The 14,197-nt window shown below is 39.3% G+C and overlaps 1 pseudogene; it reads right to left on the bottom strand.

Annotated features, from left to right (window-relative positions):
- Window positions 1-201: 201 nt before the first annotated feature.
- Window positions 202-1,283, bottom strand: LOC137765929 (calcium-binding mitochondrial carrier protein SCaMC-2 pseudogene; annotated as a pseudogene).
- Window positions 1,284-14,197: the final 12,914 nt, after the last annotated feature.

Here is a 14,197-nt window from a genome sequence, read left to right on the forward strand (position 1 = left end):
TGAATAAAAAATGAACTTGAGAATGACAGGCTATTAATTAAACAAATCTATAAAAATAGTTAGGACATAACTCTGTTCAAATAAATACGAAATAAATAGGCTCCAAGCAGCGTGATACGTTGCATCAGTGGAATGTGAGGCTGGTCCCACTTTGCCCCAGTTGGGATTGGACACGAATCCCCAGGGTGTCAGAAACAGACTTTAATGCAGTCCACAGCATGCACAGTCCAGCATGCCCGAGTACTGGCCTGTCTTGCACAGGGCCATGCGGGTCTTCAGGACCTCCATCGGGTAACTGCTGCTCTGGGCGATGACCCCTGCCAAGGACCCTGCCACAAGTCTCTCGTGAATCTTCAGAGTCTCTTGGTCACTCCCAACGAGACGCTTGATCTGCATCATAGGCCATGAACTTGATGGCCGACTCAGGGGCAATTTTGAGGACGTTGATGCCGTTGCCGCGCCAGAGTGATTTGGTCCCTCCTTCTCGAATCATCTGGGTGAAGCCACCCACGATGCACATGTTGTTCCTGCGGGAGGCGTGGACCTGCATGAGCACCTTGAGTCTGTCCAGCGGGGGCGTGCAGGTTCTCGATACGGCCCCCGCCCCACCGCCAGCCACCAGGTGTCTCCACCACATCCCTGTCTGCCTCTCCTCCACCGTGAACTCATCGGGGACCGTCAGATTCTCACCCATATCAAAGATCGTGGAATGCTTCCAGTACAGGATGATCTCAGGGATGTTTTCCACGGGATGCAGGAGGCGATAGTCTCGCCACCGTTCCAGTCGATGGTCATCGTACCATTCTTGTCCACGCTCTGAGGATTTTTTCTGCCTGCTGTTCAGATATCTTGACTCCCAGGTGCCGCAGGGACTGCATGATCTCCTGCGCGTCGATCCGTCCATCATTCTTCTTGTCCAAACTCTTGAATACCAGCCTCAGTTTCTTCTCGTGATCTTGGAGATAATGGGCAAACTCTTCAAAGTCTAGCTGCCCATCGAGGTCTTTGTCGCCAGCTTGTACAATTTTCCGGAGCTCGCCCTCTGTGCGGTGCAGTCCCAGGAGCCGAAGTCCCACGGCCAGGTCGTTGACACACAGGCGGCCTTCGCGGTTGACGTCGAGAGTCTGGAAAAGGCTCCAAAGGCGCAGCCGGTGGTCCGGGCCCCCGCAGACAGCGCCGCCGCAAGGGTCCACGGACGCCGGCGATGAGACGGCCGACTAGGCGGTGGCGGCGGCGCCCGGCGGCGGGGAAGCCACGCAGCGGCACAACACACTGCTCACCATCGGGCGCGAGGCAGGGGTGACGGGCCGGCGGGGAGAGCGCGGAAGACACGCAGGTGTCCTCAGTCCAGTAGCGCGGACTCCAGGTGCCAGCAAGCTGGCGGGATGGGCAGCTTCCGGGTTGCTCAGTCATTTAAATGTCTTGTCTTTCATCTGTCTCCAATACATTCCCCTATGTAGGGTAATTAATTACACTATTTTGACCCCTCCGTAACTGTGCTGTACCTATGGCAAAAACTTCATTCTAGATACCTTATTCATTAGACCTTCTATTTTGATTCTGTCCAATATTAGTTCCACTTTTTAATTAAATTTCATGCTAAATGACTCTCTTTATCGGTTAGTTGAGAATAACAAAAACATGATGTTTCATACAATTTTGAAATTTAATAATTAAAACATCTGGAAATGCATTTTTTTTTTTTTTTTTTTTTTTGATTCAAGAGAATCTAAAACCCCATTAGGAAACTTTCTTTTGTCTGACTAATGATGTATAAGAACAGTGAGAGTCATGGGTGATGGATCCTCTTGGAAGAAATCAATTACTGTCTCATGCACTCTTTCCCTGTGGGAATAGAATGAATGTCAGTACAATTCCAGTTGGCACAAAACCTTGCAAAATGTTTCCTTTTTCTTGCTAACATTTGAAAACATTTCAAGTAAAAGAAGGCACTAAACCTGATGTTTGTGTAATTTCTTTCTTCTTGCCTTTCTTTCACTGGATCACAGAAGCAATGCAAATTTCACTGGATTAATATGATTCAGTTATTATACTCTGAAATGTTTAATTAACCCTCATTGTAAGAATTTGAGAAGTATTTAAACTTTCTTTTCTTTTCTAAGCTGATTTGAAATCCAATAAGATAACTCTGAAGTAAACTTAACATTCTTAATTTGTGTGAATAATTTGTCTCTTGCTGATGGGGTTGGTGACAAAAGAGAAATGACAAACTAATGTCTCTTATTCTTTAATTATTGTATCAGCCAGCAACTGTCTTCCTCAAGCTCGGCCATAGGCTAAAGCTGTAATGTTAAAATCATAAATATCCTGTTTTTGGCACAAAAAATCCTAAAACAGTAGTGGGGAGGGGCATTAACTATTCTCTTATCCTGCACAACAATTTGGTGTAGGTCCAACTCAAGCAAGCTATCACCTACTCTCCCTGGCCAAAATTATCTGTTCACTCTGAAGAAATTATGCTCTTCAAAGACCATGAAACTTCCCACTGAACGTCATGTGATGTTTAAAACCAGTCGCGGTGGTAGTAAAAAACTAAAAGAACTTTACATGTTAGATAGATGAATGAGTAAAGGAGATTTCTAATGCAAACAGAAATACTATGAGTAGGTAAACTGGAGACTAGCTACATTGCTAATAAAGTCATACAAACTCAATTGAAATAAATGAGACTGCTCTAGGTCACCAGTTTGCAACCTTTGGAGAATAGATCAATATTTTTAAGGCACCTTTTAAGAAACACTCATCTTAAAACATTCCTGGAGTGGAGGGGGAAACTTCCATGGTTACAAATGTTGGAGAAACTCTGCACATGATACATCTTCTTTTGCAGATTTGTAATGTATATCAAACACATTAAAACACAGTCTCCAAATGGGGTGCATCAATATCATAGGGTGCACAAGATAATTCAATAGGAGGTAGGAAGGAAACTTGAGAACATTTTTTAATATTTATTTTTATAATATTTCTATTTCATTTTATTTTTGTGTGTTTTATAATGTATATAACATTATCACAACAGTGAGTTATTCAATTTACATGTGAATACATACACTTCTATTGAGAATAATGCTCAATCGTTGCTGATGTATGAAGAAAAAATTTGCACACTTCATTAATCTTAGAACTTCTGTAGTAAAACATTACTTTGAATTTATATCATACAGGTGACTTTATGTATATGTATGTATCACTGATTATGATCCAATGAAACACACTTTGTGAATCACGGTTTTAGTAGCCAGAAGCTTTATTTTTTCCAGACAGGATGCTTCCATTTACTATATCTGCTAACAGGGGAATGACAATGACCTGGATTTTAGAGTGTGTTTTGCAAATTCAATTATTCTTGGGAAGTCTTTATCAGAGAGGACATAACTAAAGGAAAAGTATCAAGAAATAGAATTTTGGGACTTCCCCGGTGGCACAGTGGTTAAGAATCCACCTGCCAATGCAGGGGACACAGGTTCGATCCCTGGTCCAGGATGATCCCACATGCCATGGAGCAACTAAGCCCATGTGCCACAACTACTGAGCCTGCGCTCTAGAGCCTGAGTGCCACAACTACTGAGCCTGTGTGCCACAACTACTGAAGCTCATGTGCCTAGAGCCTGTGCTCTGCAACAGGAGAAGCCACCACAGTGAGAAGCTCACACCCCACAACGAAGAGTAACCCCTGCTCGCCGCAACTAGAGAGAGCCCACGCACAGCAACGAAGACCCAATGCAGCCACAAATAAATAAATAAATTTAAAAAAAGAAAAGAAGAAGTAGAATTTTTACCTTACTTGCAAGCTAACAAGTTAGTCTACCACATATTAATGGATGCTGTTAAAAGATATGCAATTCCTGGGTCAGAGATGAATGATGGCCTGACTGGTAGCCAGAGTGTCAGCATTTTGGGGTAGGGGTAGGGGCAGTTCTCTAAGATCCAGTTCCCACAGGTAGACATGAGGCAGGCTAGATAACAGCTGCACACATCATGAGCTGCTTTCAGGAGGGGAATCCTGAGATTCGGTAGTCTGGATCTTTCATAATGGGCAAAAGCATGCTTCCACTTTGCTTTGGATAAATACAATATCTCTGCCTTTCAAGGCTGTTCACTATCCAGACATCCTTGAAAAAACGGTCTTGAATTAAAGGCAATCAGTGCCTCTGCTTGCAAGATATGCAGAAACATGCAAAATTCACAGAGAAATGTCTCCCATTTAAGCCGTGCTAATGGATTTGGCTTTACAAAGAGTAAGCCAACATACCTGCACCTAGCCAATGATCTCTTTCAAATCCTTCCACACAGGATCATCTTCATGGATACACAACCAGTGCAAACACACAAAGCCCTACGCTCAGAAACCACACACCGAACTCTGGCTTAATGGCCTGTGATTGCATCTCATTGTTGTCTTGAAACTCTTAATAATCTTATCTTAGACCTTATGTTTGGTAAATGAAGTCCTATGAGACAATGGAGCAGTTGGCAGGCCCTTGGCGTCTTGGTTTATGCATAATCCTGTCTCTTGCCACCTCCCTGCCTCCTGGGAATGGGTTCTATGCCATCTACTGTCCCTGACACCCCATACCCTTGCCCAGCCTCCCCATCCAGGAAGGATGTTACTCTCTCCCTGGGGCAGCGACTAGGTTGTGTTAGTTGGGAGAGGCCTTTGTTTGCTATTGCCCTTCTCCCCACACAAACGCCTTGGATGGGTTGCGGTGGCAACCATCTCACCCTAGGCTGACAGTTACACATGCATCCAGAGGGTGGCCAGGCTGAGACTAGGTGTGGGTGGGAGAAAGCCCCTAGCCCACCCTTGATCCAGTGCATCCTGAGTACTGAGGATGCATCCGTGCATGCACAGGGGTTTAAAGACCCTGGATACTGCCTGTTCACCACGGTTGCGGCGGCAGGCCTATGGGAAGAGGAGGTGCCTGGCTCAACTTTTCCAGATCACCACCACCCCTCCCCACCCCCCTTCAGGTTGCAATACATCAGTCTAGCAGCAGGCAGGAAAAGTTGCCCAGCACGTATGTCCTGAGCCACAAGCATTGGCCCTTAGGCACAAATAAGTGTTTGCATTGGCCTCATGAGTATACCAGTTCCCAAGGGAGCATTCCCCCTGCTGACTCCATGCCTGGCAGGGCATCTTTTCTGCCTTCCAACCTTCCTGAATCTAGTTTTCATTGTCTTTTCTAGTCATTTTGAGGCACCCTCCAGGGATTAACTCTGGAATACAAATTGTATAATTTCAGTAATTCTTTAAATGAGTTAGTGCCTTTATATTTCCAGTTAAAACTGACATTGTACAATATAAAAAGAAATGCTTAAATTAAGTGCTAGTAATTTAATATTTTAATTTTTCTTTACTTAGAGTGGCATTATATGACAAAGAAAATACATAATGGCAAGCTGAGAGAAAGACAGCAGAAGAAAGGAAACGTTTATATCGAGTACTTTTAGTGCTTTTTTTCCTGCTTTTGCAACAAAGGTCCTTGCATTTTCATTTTGCACTTGGCCACTGCAATATATGCATCAAGCCCTGCTCCCTCAAGATATCCCTGCTTCACCTCACCCTTCACCTGAGAACTCACTGGATTTGAAAACTGTTAGAGGAGGTGTCCATACTCTGTATACGTACCATACTCTCTTTCTTCCACTTTTTACAAGGGACAAGGAGTCCCTGCTATTCTATCAAGGAGGTAGTCCTGCAACTTATTCCCTTGCATCCTGCACCCTTTACTCTTGTTCTTATCAGGGACTTCCCACTTAGATTTATCCTCTCATCTGAATCATGAAATCTTCACGTTTTCCACCTCTCCTGTATGATTCACACAAACATGCACTGTTAACTTTAACATGTACAAATAACATCACATACAAAACAGGAAAATCTCGTAATCCCACCACCCTGCTTTTAGCTGCCTTTTCATTTATCTGCTCTCTTTGGCAGCAAAAATGCTCAAGAGTTGTGCACACTCACTACCTCCCTGTCTTCGCTTCAGATTCACTCATCCTCCCACTCCACTCCTGCTACTGTGTGTACACCACTGAATTTGCTTATTAAATTACCAAATGATCCCTTAATGCCAAATTCAGTGCTCACTTATCTAGTCCCCATCATACTTGACTTTTCAGCAGCATTCAGCATAGTTGATGACTCCTTCCTTCTTGGAATTCTTGGTTTCTGTGACTTTTCTCCCACCTCACTATTCATCCACCTTGTTGGCTATTTATCAGTTTTCTGCTGACTCCTTCTCTACCAAAACTTTAAATGTTGTAAAGCATCCAAAACTACATGCTACATGTCTCTCTAATCTTATCTATTCTCTCTCTCACTATATGTATATATATATTCTCCAGTTTGCACCTCCAGATTATATATCCAACGGCCCCATCTCAAATGTCTAACAGGCATTTCAAAGTTAATATGGGCAAAACGGAACCCTTGATTTTCCCCAGGTATGCTGTGCTCTGTCTTTTTGAGCTCGGTAAATGATATCATCTAATCAGTTACTCAACCCCTTGGTTTATCTTCCCTTAAACTTTCACATGTTGTCCATCAGCTAGTACCATTTTCAAACATATAAGCCTAGTTGGAATCTATACTCTTTTCTGTCTGCTCAGATACCACCGTAACCTGAACTACCGATACCTCCTACCAGCAAGATGCTTGACTAGTCTCATTTCCATACTTTCTCACTGTAAACCTGACAATAAGCTGAGTGATTTTTAAAAATCATAAATTATATCATGTTAGTGTTTAGCTCTTAAAATGAGTACCTTGGCTTTATAAGATCACGCACTACTTGGTACCTGCCTATGTTTCCAAGCTCATCCTGTATTATTTATCCCAGCATATTCCAGACACACTGGCCCCCTCATTCCTCTCCCAGGTCCACAGAGCTCATTTTCTTGAGAGCAGACACCTTAGAGGACTGGCTCATATCTGAAATAGTACTAGGAATATAGTATCCAATAGATGTTAAATAAATAAATACATTATTTATCTTTCCATTTATCCATCTTTTTCTAATATGGATTTATGAAGTACCCCCTATGCTATTATTTGAGGATAAATTTAGTGCTTTCATATTTAGAAAATACCACAAAAATCTCTATGAAACACATACTTTCATATATAATAGTTTCTGTTTTTAAAGTTGCTCATTTCATTCCCTTAAACAGAAACACTTATTTGTTACTTTAATGTTGTGGTTTGGTTGTTTCCTTTACACTATTAGTGTAATTGATTGGTAGAATCATGGTTGTGGGAAACCATATAGCTTAATGGAATTCTCAAGGACCAGGAATTAAAATCCATCCTGACTTTATGCCTTTATTATTCTTCACCCTGTGCACATCCTTATCTAGAGAATGGTATTAGTATAATATCTATATCAGGATGAGCAACTTTATGAAGCAGGGTATTATGTAACTCTATCCTACTTCTGGTAAAATGAGGGTGAATAGCAAATATGAATAGGCTGGAAGCCCCAGAGCACTCACATTTTCATCTGATCTTTTACATTTTGGAGATTCTGATATTAAAACATTTTCTCTGTGTAAATGTGTATGCTCTCTAGAGGACCATTCAGTTACATTAATAAGATTATCAAATGGTCTATTGATTGGCTATTGATTAGGACCACCAGATGAATGGGTAGAGGGCAGTAGAGTTTTGGGATACTACTGACTGAGCTAAGTTATGCTCGAGCGTGGGTCACAAGGGGCAGGACTCTTTTTCTTTTTTTCTGCCAAGACTAAATGCACTCCTCTTCAAGTCTGTTTCCTCTGGGAAGCCTCTCATACTGCTCAAGTCTCAAATTCTCTTATCACAGGGCTTATTGTGCTGCACCAGCTTTTCATTCCTTGATATCCTCCATTAAGTTATAAACTCTGTGAGGACAAGAACTGTAAATGCCCTGACTATGGCTATTTCCCTATTGAATTGAAAGAATGAGTGAATGGACAGATGGACTTGAATAATAAATGAATGGAGTGTTAAGGCAATAGTTCATGATCACCTGAAAGAACAGTGTGAAGGTATACAGGAGCCTATGAGAGATCTTCTTTCATGTTTGACCTCTCTTATTTGAATCAGGTAAAGGGAATTAAAAAAAACCCTGGAATGGTATTTGTTGATTATTTACACCCTGTGTGAGGCTGTTTGCTGGGTTTGACAGTAATAAAAAAAGAGAGAGAAAAAGGAAAAAAGAAACCTCATGATGCAATTCAATTCTGACTCTATTTCTTACTGTAGGTTTATTGGTTATGGTTTATAAAATTAAGAAAATATTACCTGTCTTGAAAATAATACCTGTCTTGAAAAATACCTAGGTATGGTATTAGTAAAATTAGCAAAATATTAGCCACTATATTAATGGTAGATATTATCATTATTTGCTTGTACTCCTTGGATGGCAATTTGTAAAATTTTACAACAATATTAAATATTGAGACTTTTTTTCATCCTTTTTCCAGGACTTAATTCATGCATAAGATAAAACAATGATTTTTAGAACAATATATAGAATAAAGCAATGATCTTTAGAATACTTCCAATAAATTATTAATTACCAATCATTTGCATATTCAAATACACAAATGCATATTTTGTAGGAGAGTTATTTCTTTTTTTATATCAGACTTCTAAGTTTAAGTTCCAAGGACCTGAAGTTAGAATTTTTAGTTTCCAAAGTAGTTGATATCTCACCTTTGAAAATAGAATAAAGTTGGTGTTTCTCCTTCTAAAAATCACAAAGGTGTTTAAGCAATTTACTGTTCTAGACAATGGCTCATTTTAACACCTGCCTGCCTCTTGACTATATCCTTGTAATAAATATTATCTACCATACTGATTACATATCTCTTTCTAATCTCATCTCATTTCTTCCATCTCCTCAATTTGAAGACAGAGATTATGCTACATGAGGTAATCTGTTTTGAAAAAAAACAAAAAGCCCTTGCACTCAACCCATATACATACCAGTTTCCCCCTGGAATTAGGTCTTCCATACTTACTAGAAATAATCATATATATTAGTATAAACAGTAGATTTTAAAAAAGATTAGGCTCTTGTTTTGTGGATGGTTAAAAGGTATTGTGAATTTTAAAAATGGCTTTTCAGAGGTGAATCACTGGTTTAAACATAGGTAAGGTAGAAGTAAACAGAAGTTATTACCCTCTGAAAGTTCACTGGTGATTTTGGTTCAGTTTATAGTTTTCCCGTGGACTGGTGCCCAGCCTCAACTCTTACACGTACTTCAGCACTGCTGATGGGAGCTTCCCCTGAGAGGGGATGTGTGATTGGTCCCTGGGGTCTGGTACTAGAGAGCCATCCTAACTTAGGGATGAAATGCAGCTGAAAACTTTTCTTGTAATTTTTGGTAATTCCATAATACCTAACCTTCTCAATTCAATCCAGTTAGATGAAATGGATACTTCTGTACCGATAACATGCAAACTACAAAGAGATTAGTAAATGTTAAGAAGTACTATTCAGAGGACATTGACAATCAGACTCACCTCAGTTTTTTGGTTTTGTTTTTAGGATGCTATAATTTTCAACTGATAGTGGTTTATATGTATATACACAAAACCACCTCTACCCCGATTTCTCTACGCACAGGGTAGGTTGAGCTGCTGTCAAATTTAATCAGGCAGAACTGACTTTTACTTGGACACTGGTGTGTTAATAAAGGTTCTCAAAATCTGTCAGGGTAAGTATTTCTTTGGCAAACCGTACCAAATTGTATTGATATTTATCAAATTTGAACGAAGATATTTGTTCAATAAAAGCACAATGCAGGGGAAATTAGAAGTCAAACATAACTGAAAGAGTTAACATCTTTATTTAAGAATGGGTATTGTTGTTACTAAATGTTCTCTGTGTGAGTTTAATTTACCAGGAATACCTGACACCACCCTCACCTTCCCACCCCTTTTCCCCCTTTAAATAGTTGGTAATCATTTGTCAGATCTGTGTTCCAGCCCCTCCATGCTTCAGGGGCTGGATTCATGACTCGGCCCTGTGTGTGTGTGTGTGTGTGTGTGTGTGCGCGCGCGTGTGTGTGTGTGTGTGTGCGTGCGTGTGTGTGTGTTTATATATGTGGGTATGTGCTTCGATTTTTCTTGATCTTATTGGTTGTGTTGATAATGGCTTCTTGCAATGTCTTTGTTCAGATTGTTGTATGTATTGGAGTCCCGCAGGCACCCTCAACAATGTCTCAAGAGTCAAACTGTAATCACTCCTGAGCTTGCTGACCTAATTACAAATCTTTACAAATATCTTTGCTTATCTGTTTGGTCATTTGCTTTGTTCTGCTGCATTTTTCTCTTCCTCGTACTCCCCTAATTTTTCTCCAGTGTTCATACCCGTTATTTGGGCTGAAAAATCTTTATGCTTGAGGTTTGTTCTTTCCCACTCTCTGAATGAGGTGAGGATATTTATCCCAAATTTGAGGTAGGAAATGTTTGACTTTAGGCAGTATTACTAGGAACAGTTATTGTTATAAAGCAAAAGAGAAACTGTTTTCTGAACATTTTCTTGCCCTCTGTCTTGTTCTTGCTCCTTCATTTAAAAAGCAGTATATATTAATTGCAGAAAATATTGAACATAAAAAGTATAAAAGAGAAAGTGAAAATCGCTCATATACTCAAATCCTTGAAAGAACCCTATTAACTGTATGCTATACTGCCTTCTGATCTTTTCCCAGTAAATATGAGTGCTGGTTTGTATATATTTTAAAAAATTTAAATAAAATGCATTTGTATATAAATGTACTTATGTATACATACACATATACTTGTATCCTGGGATCATAGTGTATATAAAATATTTTTAGCTTATTTCTTCTCTATTATATTCTGAATAATTCCCATGTCATTAAGCCTTCTGTAGAAACTTTATTTTTAAAACTTCTTTACTATAAAATGAAACATATAGTCGTAGAAGCATGGTAACTATGGTCGAACTTAAAGAAAGAAACTCAGCAGTCATACCACCCAGAGATGTCTTTCACTGTTAACATTTTCTTCTATTTCCTTCTAGACTTTTACATACATATACAGAATGTTTTAAAAATAAACACTAGTATTATATGGTACAACCCATTTTGTAACCATCTTTTAAATTTATTTTGAATATTTTTCTGTCATAATTTTTAATGTAAACATCATTTAAAATAACTGCATAATAATCTAATTCTTCATGTTTAAACTGTTTTGCCAGCTAAGTCAAGGCAACAGTGATTAAATCTTCTATTCACCCACTGGCAAAGATATCATCTTGTAAATCTTAACTATTTGCTGGCCATTGTGAATTTTGTAAGGTCCAGAAGAAAAAGGAGAAAAAAAATTAGAATAGATCTTTGAATATTTCCCCCTTCTCTCTTTGGAGTTGAGTGTTATAAAATCTTATTGTCATTATTTGTATTACAATATTTATTCAGCCATAAGAGTATTAAATCAATTAGGGATTAGCTGGTGATATCTATTCTGTGTTATAATCTTATTCCTTCCCTATCAAAAAAAAGTCCTTTTTACAGAGATTTAGAGACAATAATATAAACAACATTAGAGTCAATTGACAAATTGTTAACAAGATATAATGTGGATTATGTGTTTGGAAGAAAAAGAGCTGATCATGAAACCATAAGTCCTTATTTGAACTTTAAGTTCAAGTGTTTCAAATGGAATTAACCTATTCATGCAATAGGGAAGTAGTAGAGAAGAGTAGCCCATAGGGATGAGGCTGAGGGTGGGAAAAAACACAAAGGTGGTGCAGTATCCTAGGAATGTAAAGATGGGACATTGTTACCACCTGTAAGAGATCACCCTTGAAAGGAATTGAAGGAGGGCCAGATCCAGGTTTCATGAAGATTGAATCTCATATCATTTTGCTTGTCCTCCTTGAGAAAAAAGATTCCAAAATTATGACTATAGATTTGGGTGGGAAGGTGAAGGGAGTATTTAGAATGAGAAATCATAACAAGTTACAAATTATAAAATGCTAAAATATACCACAATGATCACAAAATCCAGAATAATACCTTAATATATTCATTAATGAAATTTCTGACAGACATTTATAATCATTTTTCCTACATTTCCGGCAGCATACTCTTTGATTGCTTTTTCATATGATAAATATTTTGTAACATCATCTTCTGTGGAGAATAGAAAGACAATAAAATCTTTACTCTAGCAAGGCTGATATGAAATTGTTCTTTATTTTTGATAGTTTAGAAAAGTTTCTTTCTGCTTCATAATTCATTACTGATAATGTCATGCTATATTTCAGTATTGGTGTCAAATTTGAGAAAGCCTCTCTGAGTTTATCAAGTGTGAACAGGGAACTTAAAGTTTCTTTTGTGCAATGGCTAATCTTACATACTGCTTGAATTCACGACATTCATAAACCGCTCTGCTATCAGTGTCACTGATGCCCTTGTTAGGGCATATTATGTTACCTTCATTGAAATAAGTTTTCATGTCAAGTCAGCAAGAAATTCAAATCATTTTCCAATGATTTATTCTCAGATTATTTGTTAAAATCCTCACATTTATTTATTCTTTCTATTTGAGATGCCTCTCTTTCACTTAATGACAGCTTTGGTATAATCTGAAATTTTTCTATTATTATAATTCACTTCCCAGAGTTCAAATAATTTTATTTATTTATTTTTTCATTTCACTAAGAAAGAATATTTACATACAGTCAAATGCAAAGATCTTAAATGGACAGTCAGAGTTTTGACAGACATATATCCATGTAACCATCATCTTAACTGAGACATAGATCATTTCCATGAGCCCAGGGATTTTACTTTTGTGCCTTTTCTGTCAATCCTCACCCTCACACCCTTGTAGCAACTCTTCTCATTTCTAACATGATAGGTTAGTTTTGTCTATTTTTGTATATCATATAAATAATGTCATACAATATTTTCTCTTTTGTTCATGGATTCTTTTTTTTTTTTAAATTTTTTATTTATTTATTTTTGGCTGTGTTGGGTCTTCGTGTCTGTGCGAGCGCTTTCTCTAGTTGCAGTGAGCGGGGGCCACTCTTCGTCGCGGTGCGCGGGCCTCTCACTATCGCGGCCTCTCTTGTTGCGGAGCACAGGCTCCAGACGCGCAGGCTCAGTAGTTGTGGCTCACGGGCCCAGTTGCTCCGCGGCATGTGGGATCTTCCCAGACCAGGGCTCGAACCCGCGTCCCCTGCATTGGCAGGCAGATTCTCAACCACTGCGCCACCAGGGAAGCCCCTGTTCATGGATTCTTTTACTCAAAATAATTTTTTAAGAATCATTCATGCTCTTACATGTAACAACAATTCATTCTTTTTTTTTAATTGATAAGTAGGATTTCATTGTATATGACTATTTATCTGTCTTCTTTTGGTAGGAATTTGAGTCGTTTTCAGGTACAAGTTTTATGAATATATTTATCAAGTTGTTTCAACACTATTTGTTGAGAAGTCTTTCCCCATTGAATGAATTTATCTTTTAGATAATCAATTGACTATTTATTGAATTATTTGTCTATGCTTACACTAATTTCACACTGTCTTGATTACCGTAGATTGGGGTCCCCACCCCCTGATCAACTGGTACCAGTCAGTGGCCTGTTAGGAACCGGACCTCACAGCAGGAGGTGAGCAGCGGGCGAGTCAGTGAAACTTCATCTGTATTTACAGCCGCTCCCCATTGCTCACATTACTGCCTGAGCTCCGCCTCCTGTCAGATCAGTGGCGGCATTAGATTCTCATAGGAGCGTGAACCCTACTGTGAACTGCGCATGCAAGGGATCTAGGTTGCACACTCTTTATGAGAATCTAATGCCTGATGATCTGAGGTTGAGCTGAAGTGGTGATGCTAGTGCTGGGGAGCGGCTGCAAATACAGATTATCATTAGCAGAGAGGTTTGACTGCACAGAGACCATAATAAATCAACTGCTTGCAGTCTCATATCAAAAACCTATCAGTGAGTGGCAAGTGACAATTAAACTGCATCTGGTGGCAGGCTTTATAGCGGCAAGTGAGTTGATGTACTTCCGTTGTACAGCTGCATCTGGTGACAGGCTTTAAGTCAGTATCTGACACTTATTTTAGTCCGTGCACGGCCCACCTGTTATTTTATTTGCCACTTCCACCCGCGCCTCTTTCCTGCACTGCGCACTTG

Source organism: Eschrichtius robustus, chromosome 6, assembly GCF_028021215.1.
Source record: "Eschrichtius robustus isolate mEscRob2 chromosome 6, mEscRob2.pri, whole genome shotgun sequence".
NCBI classification, from domain to species: Eukaryota; Metazoa; Chordata; class Mammalia; order Artiodactyla; family Eschrichtiidae; genus Eschrichtius; species Eschrichtius robustus.